The sequence below is a fragment of the Orcinus orca genome, chromosome X (genome assembly GCF_937001465.1).
Source record: "Orcinus orca chromosome X, mOrcOrc1.1, whole genome shotgun sequence".
Taxonomy (NCBI): Eukaryota; Metazoa; Chordata; class Mammalia; order Artiodactyla; family Delphinidae; genus Orcinus; species Orcinus orca.
Window position 1 is genome coordinate 60950394 of NC_064580.1, and position 19843 is coordinate 60970236.

Genomic DNA, 19843 nt, shown 5'->3' on the forward strand with positions numbered 1-19843 from the left:
TGGAGGGGTGGGAGGAGAGTCGTTATACTACTACACTACCGGTCCCTAACTCTCGAGCAATTAAATTCAGACCAAGTATTGTTGCCCTTTAGATGCAAAAGAAATCTGGACAAAGATTCTGAGTAATAGAAAGATTCTAGTCAGTATTTTGTTTCATTTATTATTAAATAGCACATGATTTTGGGAGGATGGGGGCAGTGGGACAGCATAGTTTTTTAATTTCTCCAAATATCATGGCATAAAAACAGACTGAGCAGCTAGACAGCAAAGCCAAACATCCATAAATAGCAGTTCTGCTTCTGGTAACAGCAGAGTAGGTTGTATCAGACCAACCCCTCCTATAGATAACAATTACAGACTGGACAGAATATATCAAAACAGCTATCTGAAGGCCCTGAGAGTGACCAAAATCAGACATAGACTGTAGGGCAGTCAACACTTATATAAGAAGGGAACGGTACTTGGAACTTCCTGAGGGCAAGGACTTTGGCTTACTGTGTTCTTGGTGCTCAGTTTGGTAATTAGATCATGGTAGGTACTTGGAGGTGTCTTTGGGAGGGAAAGGTGGAGCTGGTAGTCATTAGAAAGATGGAAGCAATATGGCATAGCAGAAAAAGCATGGACAGATCTGGAGTAACCAGTTACTCCTACCACTTAGATAGGACATCATCTAGCCCCTCTGAGCCTATTTTCCTTATCTCATGTATGATCTCACTTGATACTCTTTAACAACCCCATGAAGCAAACATTCTTATTCCCATTTTAGAATGAGGAAATGGTGTCTGAGGACTAACCCAAAGTAAACATAGCTAGAAAGTGGCCAGGCTAGGATGTTAATACAGGCCCTAAAATTCCCACTTCCAATGCTGTTTCCACTGTAGCAAAGAGAATAGTGGTCATTTGAAAAGGTTTCCTGGTTTTTTTTATAGCTTTTCACCCATGGGCAGGCTGCACTTGCTGTAATATGGAGGTGGGTAAAACTTGGATAGAAACCAGTCTTATCGGATGAGGAAGGAGAGAACTGAGTTCAGGGTGACTGTAGCAACTGAAACCTGAGAAGATATCCCAGGAGAGAACCACAGAGGAGGAGCCCTAATTGTATAAAGCCTGCCCAAATCTCTGGCAGACTACTAAGCTATACAGGATCGACTCCAAGCACCCTAGATAGAGCTAAAATAACTGAATGGATAATCCAGCTACTGCCCAATGCAGAGGAAACAGAATTTTGAATTTTCGTTCTAGACAAATGAAAACTAACTAAAATGAAAAATCAGTATGTTTTAGAGGAACAAAACGGAATTCATAATCTCTACAACATAACCATTCAAAAAGTCTGGGATTCAGTCCTCAACTACTATACGTATGGGAAAAAAAAAGAAAGAAAACGTGACTTATACTCAAGAGGAAAAGCAATCAATGAAGACCAACCCGAAGATGACTCAGATGTTGAAATTAGCAGATAAGGACTTTAAAGCAGCTTATTTCTATGCTCAAGGGCATAGGGGAAAATATACTTGTAATGAATGAAAAAGTAAGAAATCTCAGAGAAGTAGAAACTATGCACAAAAAATTCTGGAACTGAAAAATACAATATCTGAAGTTTAAAAATCAAACCAGCCTCATAGATACAGACAAAAAAACGGGTGGTTGCCACAGGAGAGGGAGGTTGGAGAGGGGAAATAGGTGAAGGGGATTAAGAGCTATAAACCTCTAGTTATAAAATAAATAAAGCCACGGGGGTGTAATATACAGCATAAGAAACGTGGTCAATAATATTGTGATAACTTTGTGTAGGGACAGATGGTTACCAGATTTATGATGGTGATCATTTCATAATGTATGCAAATGTCAAACCACTGTAATACACCTGAAACTAACATAATATTGTACATCAACTATATTTCAATTTTTTTAAATTGGATGAGATTAATAGCAGATTGGCAATGACAGGAGAAAGGGTTGGTTAACTTGAAATAAGCCAATCTGAAGGAAAAAAAAAGATTGGTTAAAAATGAAGAGCCTCAATGACCTGTGGAACAATGTAAAAAGGTCTACCTTATGTACAATTGGAATACCAGTAGGAGAGAATAAAGAGAGAGAAGGGGCCATTAAAAAAAATTGAAGAAATAATGGCTGAAATGTTCCCCAAATCTGTGAAACACAAATTTAGAAATTTAGAAATAGCAGTAAGCCCTAACTAAGCAGGTTTTAAATACAGTGAAAACCAAGCATAGAGACATCATAGTCAAACTCCCGAAAACAAAAGAAAAAGAGAATCTTAAAAGCAGCCAGAGATAAAGTACATATTACACACAGAAGAACAGTGATATGAATTGTTGTCACCTTCGCATTTGAAAGTGGGTCCCAGAGATAGTGAAGTAATGCCTCAATTAAACACCCCAATTTTATTTATTTATTTATTTATTTTTCATTGTGTTGGGTCTTCGTTGCTGTGCACGGGCTTTCTCTAGTTGCGTTGAGTGAGGGCTGCTCTTTGTTGTGGTGCGTGGGCTTCTCATTGCGGTGGCTTCTCTTGTTGCGGAGCACAGGCTCTAGGCACTTGGGCTTCAGTAGTTGTGGCACGCGGGCTCCGTAGTTGTGGCACAGGGGCTTAGTTGCTCTGCGGCACGTTAGATCTTCCCAGACCAGGGCTCGAACCCGTGTCCCCTGCGTTGGCAGGCAGATTCTTAACTACTGCGCCACCAGGGAAGTCCCTAAACACCCCAATTTAAAAATGAGTAAAAGACCTTAGACACCTCAGCAAATAAGATTATAAAGAGGGGAAATAAGCATATGAAAAGATGCCCAACATCATATGTCATTAGGGAATTGCAAATTAAAACAACAGTGATCCCACTACACCCCTATAAGAATGGCCAAAATCCAAAATACTGACAACACCAAATGCTGGCATGGATAATGGAGCAACAGGAACTGTCATTCATTGTTGGTGGGAATGTAAAATGGTACAGACACTTTGGAAGACAGTTTGTCAGAACTAAACATTCTCTTACCATACTATCAAGCAGTCATGCTCCTTGGTATTTACCCAAATGAGTTGAAGTTAGGTTCACACAAAAATTGCACACAAATGTTTATAGCAGCTTTATTCATAATTGCCAACATTTGGAAGCAACCAAGATGCCCTCAGTAGGCAAATGGATAAACTGTGGTACATACAGACATTGGAATAATATTCATTGCTAAAAACAAATGAGCTATCAAGACATAAAAAGACATGGAGGAACCTTAAATGCGTATTACTAAGTGAAAGAAGCTAATCTGAAAAGGCTACATACTGTATGATTCCAGCTACATGACATTCTGGAAAATGCAAAACTATGGAGAGAGTAAAAGGGTCATTGGTTGCCAGGGATTAGAGGAAAAGGAGGGATGAATAGGCAAAACACAGGATTTTGGGGGCCAGTAGACTATTCAGTATGATGCTGTAATGGTGAATATATGTCATTATACATTTGCCCAAATCCATAGAATGTACAACACCAAGAGTGAACCCTAATGTAAACTGTGGACTTTGCATGATAATGATGCATCAGTGTAGGTTCATTGATTATAACAAATGTACCACTGTGGCTCGATGTTGATAGTAGGGGGGAGGCTGTGTCTGTGTGGGGCAGGGGGTATATAGGAACGCTGTGTTCTTTTAATTCAGTTTTACTGTATACCTAAAACTGCTCTAAAACTAAGGTCTATTTTTTAAAAATAATGCAAAGAGAGAAAGCTATAAAGTCAATGGAGAAATTAAAAGGGAGGAAGGCAAGAAAGAATGGAGAAACAAAAAACAGATGAGATGAACAGGAAACCAATAGCAGAATGGTAAATCCCAATCCAGCCATGTCAGTAATTATGTTAAATATAAATGGAGTAAACCTTCAAATTAGAAATCAGAGATTGATTACCAGACTCAACTGCATGCTGTCTACAAGAGGTGCATTCTATTTGGTTCTTTTTGGGTTTTTTTTTTTGCGGTGCGCGGGCCTCTCACTGCTGTGGCCTCTCCCGTTGCGGAGCACAGGCTCCGGACGCGCAGGCTCAGTGGCCATGGCTCACGGGCCCAGCCTCTCCGCGGCATGTGGGATCCTCCCGGACCGGGGCACGAACCCGTGTCCCCTGCATCGGCAGGCGGACTCTCAACCACTGCGCCACCAGGGAAGCCCCTCTATTTGTTTTTTAATTGAAGTATAGTTGATTTACAATATTAGTTTCAGGTGTACAGCAAAATGATTTAGTATTTTTGTAAATTATGCTCCATTATAAGTTGTTACAAGATAATGAGTATCATTCCCTGTGCTATACAATATATCCTTGTTGATTATCTATATTATACATAGTAGTTTGTATCTGTTAATCCCATACCCCTAATTTGTCCCTCCCCACTTTCCTCTGCCCCCTTTGGTAGCCACAAGTTTGTTTTCTATATCTGTGAGCGTGTTTCTGTTTTTCATATCCGTTCATTTGTATTACTTTTTAGATTCCACATATAAGTGATATCATACAGTGTTTGTCTTTCTCTGTCTGACTTATTTCACTGAGCATAATACCCTCTAGGTCCATCCATGTTGCTGCAAATTTCAGAATTTCATTCTTTTTTATGGCTGAGTAGTAGTTCATTCTCTGTGTGTATGTATGTATACATATATACATATATATATACCACATCGTCTTTATCCATTCATCTGTTGATGGACACTTGGGTTGCTTCCATCTCTTGGCTGTTGTAAATAGTGCTGCTATAAACATTGGGGTGCATGTATCTTTTCGAATCAGTGTTTTCATTTTTTCTAGATATATACCTAGGAGTGGAATTGCTGGATCATATGGTAGTTCTATTTTTAGTTTTTTGAGGAACCTCCGTACTGTTTTCCATAGTGGCTGCACCAATTTACATTCTTACCAACAGTGTAAGAGGGTTCCCTTTTCTTCACATCCTCTCCAACATTTGTTATTTGTAGACTTTGTGATGATAGCCATTCTGACAGGTGTGAGGTAATACCTAATTTTGGTTTCGATTTGCGTTTTTCTAATAATTAGTGATGTTGAGCATCTTTTCATGTGCCTGTTAGCCATCTGTATGTCTTTGGAAAACTGTCTCTTCAGGTCTTCTGCCCATTTATTGGGTTCTTTGTTTTTTTTGATGATGACTTGTATGAGCTGTTCATAATATTTTGGATAGTAATCCCTTATGGGTCACAGCAGTTGTAAATATTTGCTCCCACCATCTAGGTTGTCTTTTCATTTTGTCAGTATTTTCCCTTGCTGTGTAAAAGCTTTTAAGTTTAATTATGTCCCATGTGTTTAGTTTTGCTTTTACTTCTTTTGCCTTAGGAGACAGAGCCAAAAAAAATATTGCTACGATTAAGTCAGAGTGTTCTGCCTATATTCTCTTCTAGGAGTTTTATGGTTTCAGGTCTTATATTTAGGTCTCCTAATCCATTTTGAGTTCATTTTTGTATATGGTGTGAGGGAATGTTCTAATCTCATTGTTTTACATGTAGCTGTCCAATTTTCCCAGAACCACTTGTTGAAGAGACTGTTTTTGCTTCATTGTATATTCTTGCCTCTTTTGTCATAGATTAATTGACCATAGCCTATTTCTAGGCTCTCTATTCTGTTCCATTAATCTGTATGTCTGTTTTCGTGCCAGTACCATGCTGTTTTGATTACTGTAGCTTTTTAGTATAGTCTGAAGTCTGGGGGCACTATACCTCTGGCTTTGTTCTTTTTCCTCAAGATTGCTTTGGCAATTCAGGATCTTTTGTGGTTCCATATGAATTTTAGGGTTATTTGCTCTAGTCCTGTGAAAAATATCATGCATATTTTGATAGGGATTGCATTAAATCTGTAGATTGCTTTGGACAGCATGGCCATTTTAATAACATTAATTCTTCTAATCCAAGAGCACAGGATATCTTTCCATTTCTTTGTATCATCTTTAGTTTCCTTCATAAATGTTTTATAGTTTTCAGAGTATAGGTCTTTCCCCTTCTTAGTTAAGTTTATTCCTAGGTATTTGATTCTTTTTGATGCAATTTTAAGCAGGATTTTTTTTTTTACTTTCTGGCATTTTATTGTTAGTGTATAGAAATGCAACAAATTTCTGTATATTGATCTTGTATCCTACAACCTTGCTGAATTCATTTATTAGTTCTAATAGTTTTTGGGTGGAGACTTTAGGGTTTTCTAGATATAGTACCACGTCATCTGCAAATAATGACAGTTTTACCTCTTCCCTTCCGATTTGGATGCCTTTTATTTCTTTCTTGTGTGATTGCTGTGACTAGGACTTCTAATACTGTGTTGAATAGAAGTAGCGAGAATGGGCATCCTTGTCTTGTTCCAGAATTTAGCAGGAAGGCTTTCAGCTTTTCACCATTAAGTATGACATTGGTTGTGGGTTTGTCCTAAATGGCCTTTGTTATGTTGAGATATGTTCCCTCGATACCCACTTTCAGAGTTTTTATTATTAATGGATGTTGAATTTTGTCACATTGGTCTTTCTGCATCTATTGAGACGATCATGTGATTTTTATCCTTCCTTTTGATAATGTGGTGTATCACACTGATTAATTTGCATATATTGAATTACCCTTGTGACCCTAGAATAAATTCAGCTTGATCGTGGTATATGATCCTTTTTATATATTTTTAGATTTGGTTTGCTAATATTTTGTTGAGGATTTTTGCATTTATATTCATCAAATATACTGGCCTGTAATTTCCTTTTTTTGTAGTGCCACACTGTGGCATGGAGTGAGCAGGGCCAGAACATTCAGCTTGGGCTAGGGTACACACGCAGCAAAGCGGCTGTGGGAAACCCAGCAGCTCTGCTGCCATCAGAAGTCTGGGCTGCTTCTGGGGCACCTCTTGAGTAAATTCCAGCAATGGTCACCACTGCTGCCCCACCTGGGCTCCACCCCAGAGCTGGGTCACCTCTCCATCTCAAGGTCAAGTCTCTTCCCAGGTCCTGGCCACCTTAGATCCAGTGTCATGCTTGTGGCATGAAGTGAGCAGGGCTAGAACATTCTTTCAGCTCTGGCTTGAGAGCGCAGCATGGCTGTTGCATGAAACCAGTAGCCTAGGACAGCAGGCTACTGGTTTCTCTACCCTACCTGGGGGCAGTCTACCCACACAGTACTCATGAGTGGAGCCCAGACTTCTCTGTGGACTTCTGTGTATCTTTCTTACAACCTTGGTTGTACAGGAGTCTTTCTGCCAATTTCCAGTTAGTTTTTGGTGAGAATTGTTCCACACGTTGATATATTTTTGATGTGTTCATGGGGAGAGGTGAACTCCACATCTTCTTACACCACCCTCTTGATCTCCTATCAAGAGATGCATTTAAATATAAAGGTACAGATTGGTGGAATGTAAAAAGATTTTTTAAATATACCATGCTAACAGTAAACATAAGAAAGCTGCAGTAGCTATATAATGTCAGATAAAGTAGACTTCAAGACAAAAGGTGTTACTGGACTTTCAAAAGGACATTTAGTGCTGATAAAAGGGGCAGTTTATCTGGAGGACATAGCAATCATAAACATGTTTGTGACTAATAACCACCTTCAAATTACATGAAGAAAAAATTGACAATTAAATGGAGAAATAGAGAAATCTATAGCCATAGTTAGAGATTTTCATACTTCTCTTTCAATAACTGAAAGAATTTCTGGACAGAAAATCAGTAAGGACATAAAAGATCTGGAGAAAACTCGCAGCCACCTTAACCTGTTTGACATTTATAGAAAAATATATCCAATAGCTGCAAAATACACCTTTTTTCAAATGCACATGGTACGTTCACTAACTTAGACCATATTCTGGGCCACCAAATAAGTGTCCATAAACTTTCTTTTTTTAATTAATTAATTTATTTTTATTTTATTTTTATTTTTTTTCTGGTACGCGGGCCTCTCACTGTTGTGGCCTCTCCCGTTGCGGAGCGCAGGCTCAGGGGCCATGGCTCACAGGCCCAGCCGATCCGCGGCATGTGGGATCTTCCCGGACCGGGGCACAAACCCGTGTCCCCTGCATCGGCAGGCAGACTCTCAACCACTGTGCCACCAGGGAAGCCCTAATTAATTTATTTTTAAAATTAATTAGTTAATTAATTTGGCTGCATTGGGTCTTAGTTGTGGCACGTGGGATCTTCGTCGCGGCACGCGAGATCTTTCGTTGCGGCGTGTGGGCTCTTCATTGCAGCGCTTGGGCTTCTCTCTAGTTGTGGCGCATGGGCTCTAGAGCACGTGGGCTCAGTTCTGGCGCACAGGCTTAGTTGCCCCGTGGCAGGAGGGTTCTTATTTCCCCAACCAGGGATTGAACTCTTGTCACCTGCATTGGAAGACAGATTCTTAACCACTGGACCACCAGGGAAGTCCCTCCATAAACTTTCAAAGATTGAAATTGCCCTATGTTCTCTGACCACAACCTAATTCAGTTAGCAATCAATGACATAGGAAGTCCCTAAATATTTTCAAATTAAACAACATACTTATAAATAACCCATCAGTCAAAGAAGAAATCACAAAGAAAATTAAGAAGTATTTTTAACTGAATGATAATGAAATACATTAAAACTTGTGGGATACAACTAAAGCAGTGCTGAGAGAGAAAGGTATAACTTTCAGTAGTTATATTAGAAAAAAGAAAGGTAAAATCAGTTACTAAGGTACTAACTTAAGAAGTTGGAGAAAACAAGAACAAAATAAGCTTAAAGTATATGGAAGAAAGGAAACAAAGATGGAGAACCTCGGGGGGGTTGGTGGTCGTAATGTTGCACAAAAGTCAAACATATGTATACCCTCATGACCTGGCAGTTTCACTCCCACGTATATACCTAAGGGGAATGAGACCATATTTCCTCAAAAGGCTTGTACAAGAATGCTCATAGCAGCATTATTTGTAATACCCCAAACTGAGCACTACTTAAATGCCCATACATAGTAGAATGGATAAATAAATTTTGGCATATTCACACAGTGAAATACTATTTAGCAATAAGGTTAAACAGACTATAGTTCTTTACTTATAAGTAACAAATATAGCTAAGTTTTACAAACATAATTTGAGTAAAAAAAGTCAGACACAAAAGAGAATAAAGTTCAGACATGGCTGAAACTTGTATATGCTGGTTAAAAGCCAGTATGGTGCTCACCCTTAGTGGGAGATCATGAATGGAACTGGACCTGAGGGGAACTTCTGAAGAGTTAGTAATGTTTTGTATCTTAATCTGGGTACCGATTACATGGATGTGTTCAGATGTGAAAATTGACTGAGCTATACTGTGTCTGTGTATTTTTCTGCATGTATGTTACATTTCAGTAAAAAGACAAAAGAAAAAATTCATGGGTAATATTTACAGCAAAACTAAGTGACAGTGTATCCCCATGAAACTCAAAATAAAAACAGTTAAGGGCAAATCATTCATAGCCACAAAATCAACAAGGAATGGACATCTGTGTAGGAGAAAGCAGAAGGAGTTGACAGACCATGTGAAAGACCTGACAAACAGGAGAATTCCAAAACAGCAAACAGGTATTCACTAAAAAGCGTGGCATTCTGACAAGTGTGAGGTGGTATCTCATTGCATTTGAGGTGGTTTTGATTTACATTTCCCTTATGATTAGTGATGTTGAGTACCTTTTCATGTACCTGTTGGCCATCTCTATGTCTTCTTTGGAAAAATGTCTATTCAGGTCTTCTGCCCATTTCTTATTCAGATTGTTTGTACTGAGTTGTATGAGTTCTTTATATATTTTGGATATTAACCCCTTAACAGACATATTATTTGCAAATATCTTCTCCTATTCAGTTAAGTTGCCTTTTTGTTTTGCTGGTGGTTCCCTTTGCTGTGCAAGTGTTTTAGCTTCATATGGTTCTGTTTGTTTATTTTTGGTTTTGTTGCCGTTGCCTGAGGAGACAGATCAAAAAAATATTGCTAAGACCAGTTTCAAAGAGCATACTGCCTGTGTTTTCTTCTAGGTGTTTTATGGTTTCAGGTCTTACATTTAAGTCTTTAATTCGTTTTGAGTTTATTTTTGTAAATGATGTGAGAAAATGGTCTAGTTTCATTCTTTTACTTGTAGCTATCCAGTTTTCCCAACAACACTAACCCATAAAAAAGAATGAAATCTTGCAATCTGTGACAACATGGATGGACCTGGAGGGTATTATGCTAAGTGAATAAGTCAGACAGAGAAAGATAAAACAAATGAGTCCTAGGCTTCCCTGGTGGCGCAGTGGTTGAGAGTCCGCCTGCCGATGCAGGGGACACGGGTTCGTGCCCCAGTCCGGGAAGATCCCACATGCCGCGGAGCGGCTGGGCCCGTGAGCCATGGCCGCTGAGCCTGCGCATCCGGAGCCTGTGCTCCTCAACGGGAGAGGCCACAACAGTGAGAGGCCCGTGTACTGCAAAATACAAGCAAACAAACAAACAAACAAAATAAATGAGTCCTAAACAACCCAGAAACAGACTCATAGATACAGAGAACAAACTAGTGGTTGAGAGAATGGGAGGATGGGTGAAATAGGTGAAGGAGATTAAGAGATACAAATTACCAGTTATAAAATAAATGGGTCACAGGGATGTAATGCACAGCACAGGGAATATAGTCAATAATATTATAATAACTTTGTATGGCACATAATTGATACAAATATAGAATCACTATGTTGTACATCTGAAACAAATATATTGTAAGTCAACTCTACTTCAATTAAACATTTTTAATGAAAAAAATAAAAGTGTGGCAGTTCAGTTTAAGAACATTAGTTGAAATGGGGAGGGGTTTTTCCCTCCAATAAAAACTGAATACAAGGAACCTGTGGTCAGAAGGTCTGAAAGGGATGGAGCAGGCTAACCCTTAATGAACTCCTGAAAATGAGCCACCAGATCTCCCTACTCATACACGGTCCCACACTGAGGAGAAATTGCTGAGAACAGAATTCAAATTGAGCAGAACAGGGACAATAAAGAATAAGGAAAGAAAAGGTCTAGATAAGAATGGGATAGAGGACCAGAACCAAGAACTCTCATCAAGCAAGTCATCCTATTCCTTTAACATACATAAAAACAGCAGAAAGGGAGCCTCTGTGAAGTTAGAAAAGCCACCCTGAACCATACTTCTTTCTAAAAGTTCAGGAAAGCTTAGTACACATAAGAATGAGCAACAGATTGTGATGATGGTTGCACAGTTCTGAATATACTAAAAACCACTGAATTGTACATTTTAAATGGGTAAATTTTATGGTATGTGGAAAATATCTCAATAAAGCTGTGAGAAAAATGAATGGAAAATTAATCAAGGTCAGATCCCACACAAAATTATTATAAGGAGAAAAAGGAGAGAATCAAAAGCATTCCATGTTCCTTATCTATTTTATGTATAGTAGTTTGTATCCGTTAATCCCATACTCCTAATTTGTCCCTCCCTCCCTCCCTCCCTCCCTCTCTGCTTTGGTAACCATAAATTTGTTTTTTATGTCTGTGAGTCAGTTTCTGTTTTGTATATAGATTCATTTGTATTATTTTTTAGACTCCACATGTAAGTGATATAAAGGATATAAACTGAAAAAATATATGTATATAACTGAATCACTTTGCTGTACACCTGAAACTAACACAGTATTGTAAACCAACTATACTTCAATTAACAAAAAAGAGAGAAAAAAGGGGGAGAAAAACATTCCAGAAAGACACACTCAAAAAACAACAAATTTAAAATATACTGTTTAAAAGTGAGTTGGAAGACATTAAGAAAATTAAATAAGACATGGAAGAACAATACAAAGCAGGATTAGAAAAACTCAGAAATGTAGTGACAACTTGGGGGAAGTAAGAAGAAAGAATCACTTTAGAAATGAAGGCTGAGGGACTTCCCTGGTGGTCAGTGGTTAAGAATCCGCCTTCCAGTGCAGGGGATGCGAGTTCGATCTCTGGTCGGGGGACTAAGATCCCACATGCCGTGGGGCAACTAAGCCCATGCACTCTAGAGCCCATGAGCCACAACTAGACAGCCCACGTGCCGCAACAAAGAGCCTGCGTGCCACAACTAAGATCCAATGAAGCCAAGTAAATTAAAAAAGAAATCAAGGCTGGGACTTCCCTGGCGGTCCAGTGGTTAAGACTCCATGCTTCCACTGCAGCAAGCGCAGGTTCGATCCCTGGTTGGGGAATTAAGATCCCACATGCCATGTGGTGTGGTCAAAAAATAAAAATAAAAAAAATAGAGATGAAGGCTAAGGCAGAATGCTCTTTGACATAAATCATAGCAATATTTTTATGGATCTGTCTCAGACAAAGGAAACAAAAGCAAAAGTAAACAAATGGGACCTAATTAAACTTAAAAACTTTTGCACAGCAAAGGAAACCAACAGCAAAATGAAAAGACAACCTACAGAATGGGAGAAAATATTTTGCAAATGATATGCCCAATAAGGGGTTAATATCCAAAATATATAGATAGCTCATATAACTCAAATAAAGAAAACTTAAAAATGGGCAGACAACCTGAGTAGACGTCTTTCCAAAGAAGATATACAGATGGCCAACAGGAACATGAAAAGAGGCTCAACATTGCTAATCATCAGAGAAATGCAAATCAAAACTATAATGAGATAACACCTCACACCTCTCAGAATGGCTATCATCAAGAAGTCTACAAATAACAAATGTTGGCGAGGATGTATAGAAATGGGAACCCTAGTACACTGTTGGTGGGAATATAAATTGGCGTAGCTACTACGGAAGGCAGTGTGGCAGTTTGTCAAAAAATTGAAATAGAACTATCATATGATCCAGCAATTCTACCCCTGGGGGGTTTTGGGGGGGTTTTTTTGCGGTACACGGGCCTCTCACTGCTGCGGCCCCTCCCACTGTGGAGCACAGGCTCTGGACGTGCAGGCCCAGCGGCCATGGCTCACGGGCCCAGCTGCTCTGCAGCATGTGGGATTCTCCCGGACCGGGGCACAAACCCGCGTCCGCCGCATCGGCAGGTGGGCTCCCAACCATTGTGCCACCAGGGAAGCCCCTACCCCTGGGTTTTTATCCACAGAAAATGGAAACGCTAATTCAAAAAGATACATGCATCCCAGTGTTCATAGAATCATTGTTTACATTAGCCAGTATATGGAAGCAACCAAAGGTGTCCATCAGTAGATGAAAAGATATAGAAGATGTGGTGTATATATATACAGTGGAGTATTAGCCCTAAAAAGACTGAAACTCTGCCATTTTCAACAACATGGATGGCCCCTAGAGGGTATTAATGCTTAGTGAAATAAGTCAGAGAAAGAAAAATACTGTATGATATCATTGATATGTGGAATCTAAAAAATAATCTAATAAAAGTATAACAAAACAGAACCAGACTCACAGATATAGAGGACAAACTAGTGGATACCAGTGAGGAGAAAAAAGGGAGGGAAGGGCAAGATGATAGGAAATTGAGGTACTAGCTACTATGTATAAAATGAATAAGCTACAAAGATACATTGTACAGCACAGGGAATATAGCCATTTTTTTAACATCTTTATTGGAGTATAATTGCTTTACAGTGGTGTGTTAGTTTCTGCTTTATAACAAAGTGAATCAGTTATACATATGTCCCCATATCTCTTCCCTCTTGCATCTCCCTCCCTCCCACCCTCCCTATCCCACCCCTCTAGGTGGTCACAAAGCACCGAGCTGATCTCCCTGTGCTATGCGGCTGCTTCCCACTAGCTATCGGTTTTACATTTGGTAGTGTATATATGTCCATGCCACTCTCTCACTTTGTCCCAGCTTACACTTCCCCCTCCCCATGTCCTCAAGTCCATTCTCTAGTAGGTCTGTGTCTTTATTCCCATCCTGCCCCTAGGTTCTTCATGACTTTTTTTGTTTTAGATTCCATATATATGTGTTAGCATATGGTATTTGTTTTTCTCTTTCTGACTTACTTCACTCTGTATGACAGACTCTAGGTCCATCCACCTCACTACAAATAACTCAGTTTCGTTTCTTTTTATGGCTGAGTAATATTCCATTGTATATATGTGCCACATCTTCTTTATCCATTCATCTGTCAATGGACACTTAGGTTACTTCCATGTCCTGGCTATTGTAAATAGAGCTGCAGTGAACATTGTGGTACATGACTCTTTGAATTATGGTTTTCTCAGGGTATATGCCCAGTAGTGGGATTGCTGGGTTGTATGGTAGTTCTATTTTTAGTTTTTTAAGGAACCTCCATACTGTTCTCCATAGTGGCTATATCAATTTACATTCCCACCAACAGTGCAAGAGGGTTCCCTTTTCTCCACACCCTCTCCAGCATTTATTGTTTGTAGATTTTTTGATGATGGCCATTCTGACCGCTGTGAGGTGATATCTCATTGTAGTTTTGATTTGCATTTCTCTAATGATTAACAATGTTGAGCATTCTTTCATGTGTTTGTTGGCAAACTGTATATCTTCTTTGGAGAACTGTCTATTTACATCTTCTGCCCATTTTTGGATTGGGTTGTTTGTTTTTTTTTTTTGTTTTTAATATGTATAATTGTGATAGAAATTTTTTTAATTAATTAATTTATGGCTGTGTTGGGTCTTCGTTTCTGTGCAAGGGCTTTCTCTAGTTGCAGCGAGTGGGGGCCACTCTTCATCGCGGTGTGCATGCCTCTCACAGTTGCAGCCTCTCTTGTTGCGGAGCACAAGCTCCAGACGCACAGGCTCAGTAGCTGTGGCTCATGGGCCTAGTTGCTCCGCGGCATGTGGGATCTTCCCAGACCAGGGTTCGAACCCGTGTCCCCTGCACTGGCAGGCACATTCTCAACCACCAGGGAAGCCTGGGTTGTTTGTTTTTTTGATATTGAGCTGCTTGTAAATTTTGGAGATTAATCCTTTGTCATTTGCTTCATTTGCAAATATTTTCTCCCATTCTGACGGTTGTCTTTTCATCTTGTTTATGGTTTCCTTTGCTGTGCAAAAGATTTTAACTTTCATTAGGTCCCATTTATTTTATTTTTGTTTTTATTTCCATTTCTGTAGGAGGTGGGTTAAAAAGGATCTTGTTGTGCTGTATGTCATACAGTGTTCTTCCTATATTTTCCTCTAAGAGTTTTATAGTGTTTGGCCTTACATTTAGGTCTTTTATCCATTTTGAGTTTATTTTTGTGTATGGTGTTAGGGATTGTTCGAATTTCATTCTTTTACATGTAGCTGTCCAGTTTTTCCAGCACCACTTGTTGAAGAGGCTGTCTTTTCTCCATTGTATATTCTTGCCTCCTTTATCAAAAATAAGGTGACCTATGTGCATGGGTTTATCTCTGGGCTTTCTATCCTGTTCCATTGATCTGTATTTCTGTGTTTGTGCCTGTACCATACTGTCTTGATTACTGTAGCTTTGTAGTCTAATCTGAAGTCAGGGAGCCTGATTCCTCCAGCTCTGTTTTTCTTTCTCAAGATTGCTTTGGCTATTCGGGGTCTTTTGTGTTTCCATACAAATTGTGAATTTTTTTGTTCTAGTTCTGTGAAAAATGCCAGTGGTAGTTTGATAGGGATTGCGTTGAATCTGTAGATTGCTTTGGGTAGTAGAGTCATTTTCACAATGTTGATTCTTCCAATCCAAGAACATGGTATATCTCTCCATCTATTTGTATCATCTTTAATTCCTTTCATCAGTGTCTTATAGTTTTCTGCATACAGGTCTTTTGTCTCCTTAGGTAGGTTTATTCCTAGGTATTTTATCCTTTTTGTTGCCATGGTAAATGGGAGTGTTTTCTTAATTTCACTTTCAGATTTTTCATCATTAGTGTATAGAAATGCAAGAGATTTCTCTGCATTAATTTTGTATCCTGCAACTTTACCAAATTCATTGATTAGCTCTAGTAGTTTTCTGGTAGCATCTTTAGGATTCTCTAGGTATAGTATCATGTCATCTGCAGTGACAGCTTTACGTCTTCTTTTCTGATTTGGATTCCTTTTATTTCTTTTTCTTCTCTGATTGCTGGGGCTAATACTTCCAAAACAATGTTGAATAATAGTGGTGAGAGTGGGCAACCTTGTCTTCTTCCTGATCATAGTGGAAATGGTTTCAGTTTTTCACCATTGAGGACGATGTTGGCTGTGGGTTTGTCATATATGGCCTTTATTATGTTGAGGTAAGTTCTCTCTATGCCTACTTTCTGCAGGGTTTTTATCATAAATGGGTGTTGAATTTTGTCAAAAGCTTTTTCTGCATCTAGTGAGATGATCATATGTTTTTTATTCTTCAATTTTTTAATATGGTGTATCACATTGATTGATTTGCATATATTGAAGAATCCTTGCATTCCTGGGACAAACCCAACTCGATCATGGTGTATGATCCTTTTAACGTGCTGTTGGATTCTGTTTGCTAGTATTTTGTTGAGGATTTTTGTATCTAGGTTCATCAGTGATATTGGCCTGTAGTTTCCTTTCTTTGTGACACCTTTGTCTGGTTTTGGTATCAGTGTGATGGTGGCCTCGTAGAATGAGTTTGCGGGTGTTCCTCTCTCTGCTATAGTTTGCAAGAGTTTGAGAAGGATAGGTGTTAGCTCTTCTGTAAATGTGTGATGGAATTCGCCTTTGAAGCCATGTGGTCCTGGGCTTTTGTTTGTTTGAAGGTTTTTAATCACAGTCTCAATTTCAGTGCTTGTGATCGGTCTGTTTATATTTTCTGTTTCTTCCTGGTTCAGTCATGGAAGGTTGTACTTTTCTAACAATTTGTCCATTTCTTCCAGGTTGTCCATTTTATTGGCATATAGTTGCTTGTAGTAATTTCTCATGATCCTTTGTATTCCTGCAGCGTCAGTTTTTTCTCCTTTTTCTTTTCTAATTCTATTGATTTGAGTCTCCTTCCTTTTTTTCTTGATGAGTCTGGCTAATGGTTTATCAATTTTGTTTGTCTTCTCAAAGAACCAGCTTTTAGTTTTATTGCTCTTTCCTATTCTTTCCTTCATTTCTTTTTCATTTATTTCTCATCTGATCTTTATGATTTCTTTCCTTCTGCTAACTTTGGGGTTATTTTGTTCTTCTTTGTCTAATTGCTTTAGGTGTAAGTTTAGGTTGTTTATTTGAGATGTTTCTTGTTTTTTAAGGTAGGACTGTACTGCTATAAACTTCGCTCTTGGAACTGCTTTTGCTGCATCCCATAGGTTTTGGGTCGTAGTGTTTTCATTGTCATTTGTTTCTAGGTATATTTTGATTTCCTCTTTAATTTCTTCCCTGATCTCTTGGTTATTAAGTAGTGTATTTTTTAGCCTCCACATGTGTGTATATTTTACAATATTTTTCCTGTAATTCATATCTCGTTTCATAACGTTGTGGTCGGAAACCATACTTGATACGATTTCCATTTTCTTAAATGTACCAGGGTTTGGTTTGTGACCCAAGATATGATCTATCCTGGAGAATGTTCCAATACACTTGAGAAGAAAGTGTATTCTGTTGTTTTTGGAAGGAATGTCTTATAAATATCAATTTAGTCCATCTTGTTTAATGTATCATTTAAAGCTTGTGTTTCCTTATTTATTTTCATTTTGGATGATCTGTCCATTGGTGAAAGTGGGGTGTTAAAGTCCCCTACTATGATTGTGTTACTGTCTATTTCCCCTTTTATGACTATTAGCATTTGCCTTATATATTAAGGTGCTCCTATGTTGGGTGCATAAATATTTACAGTTGTTATATCTTCTTCTTGGATTGATCCCTTGATTATTATGTAGTGTCCTTCTTTGTCTCTTATAATAGTCTTTGTTTTAAAGTCTATTTTGTCTGATATGAGAATTGCTACACCAGCTTTCTTTTGATTTCCATTTGCATGGAATATCGTTTTCCATCCCCTCACTTTCAGTCTGTATGTGTCCCTAGGTCTCAAGGGGGTCTCTTGTAGACAGTATATATATGGGTCTTGGTTTTGTATCCATTCAGCCAGTCTATGTCTTTTCGTTGGAGCATTTAATCTATTTACATTTAAGGTAATTATCGGTATGTATGTTCCTATTACCATTTTGTTAATTGGTTTGGGTTTGTTATTGTAGGTCTTTTCCTTCTCGTGTGTTTCCTGCCTAGAGAAGTTCCTTTAGTATTTGTTGTAAAGCTGGTTTGGTGGTGCTGAACTCTCTCAGCTTTTACTTGTCTGTAAAATTTTAATTTCTCCGTCAAATCTGAATGAGATCCTTGCTGGGTAGAGTAATATTGGTTGTAGGTTTTTCCCTTTCAGCACTTTAAATATGTCCTGCAACTCCCTTCTTGCTTGCAGAGTTTCTGCTGAAAGATCACCTGTAACCTTATGGGGATTCCCTTGTATGTTATTTGTTGTTTTTCCCTTGCTGCTTTTAATATGTTTTCTTTGTATTTAATTTTTGATAGTTTGATAACTATGTGTCTTGGCGTGTTTCTCCTTGGATTTATCCTGTATGGGATTCTCTGTGCTTCCTGGACTTGATTAACTATTTCCTTTCCCATATTAGGGTAGTTTTCCACTTTAATCTCTTCAAATATTTTCTCAGTCCCTTTCTTTTTCTCTTCTTCTTCTGGAACCCCTGTAATTCGCATGTTGGTGCGTTTTAATGTTTTCCCAGAGGTCTCTGAGACTGTCCTCAGTTCTTTTCGTTCTTTTTTCTTTATTCTGCTCTGCAGTAGTTATTTCCACTATTTTATCTTCCAGGTCGCTTATCCATTCTTCTGCCTCAGTTATTCTGCTATTGATTCCTTCTAGAGAGTTTTTAATTTCATTTATTGTGTTGTTCATTATTGTTTCTTTGCTCTTTAGTTCTTCTAGGTCCTTGTTAAATGTTTCTTGTATTTTCTCCCTTCTATTTCCAAGATTTTGGATCATCTTTACTTTCATTACTCTGAATTCTTTTTCAGGTAGACTGCCTATTTCCTCTTCATTTGTTTGGTCTGATGGATTTTTACCTTGTTCCTTCATCTGCTGTGTGTTTCTCTGTCTTCTCATTTTGCTTAACTTACTGTGTTTGGTGTCTCCTTTTCGCAGGCTGCAGGTTCTTAGTTCCCGTTGTTTTTGGTATTTGCTCCCACTGGGTAAGGTTGGTTCAGTCGGTTGTGTAGGCTTCCTGGTGGAGGGGACTAGTGCCTGTGTTCTGGTGCATGAGGCTGGATCTTGTCTTTCTGGTGGGCAGGACCATGTCCGGTGGTGTGTTTTGGGGTGCCTGTGGCCTTATTATGATTTTAGGCAGCCTCTCTGCTAATGGATGGGGCTGTGTTCCTGTCTTGCTAGTTGTTTGGCATAGGGGTCCAGCACTGTAGCTTGCTGGTCGTTGAGTGGAGCTGGGTGTTGGCATTGAGATGGAGATCTCTGGGAGATTTTCGCCATTTGATATTATGTGGAGCTGGGAGGTCTCTGGTGGACCAGTGTCCTGAACTCGGCTCTCCCACCAGAGAGGCACTGGCCTGATGCCCTGCTGGAGCACCACGACCCTGTCATCCACATGGCTTAGAATAAATAGGAGAAAGAAAGGAAGAAAGAAAAAATAAAATAAAGTTATTAAAATAAAAAATAATTATTAAAAAATTTTTAAATTTTAAAAAGTAGTAAAAAAAAAAAAAGAAAGAAAGAAGGAAGAGAGCAGCCAAACCAAAAAACAAGTCCACCAATGATAACAAGCACTAAAAGCTATACTAAAAAAACCCCAGAAAAACAGACAGACAGAACCCTAGGACAAATGGTAAAAGCAAAGCTATACAGACAAAATCACACACGGAAGCATACACATACACACTCACAAAAAGAGAAAAAGGAAAAGTATGTATATATCATTGCTCCCAAAGTCCACCGCCTCAATTTTGGGATGATTCGTTGTCTC

At 38.8% G+C, this 19843-nt stretch overlaps 1 protein-coding gene and 1 long non-coding RNA gene across 3 annotated transcripts in view; both read left to right on the forward strand.

The window, feature by feature from the left end:
• Nucleotides 1-19843, forward strand: part of IGBP1 (immunoglobulin binding protein 1) — a 38566-nt gene that overhangs the window by 12358 nt on the left and 6365 nt on the right. The window lies entirely within an intron of this gene.
• On the forward strand, nt 4-19739 carry LOC125963010 (uncharacterized). The gene is made up of 2 exons (XR_007474769.1): nt 4-10248; nt 10484-19739. It is a non-coding gene; the product is annotated as an uncharacterized LOC125963010 (long non-coding RNA).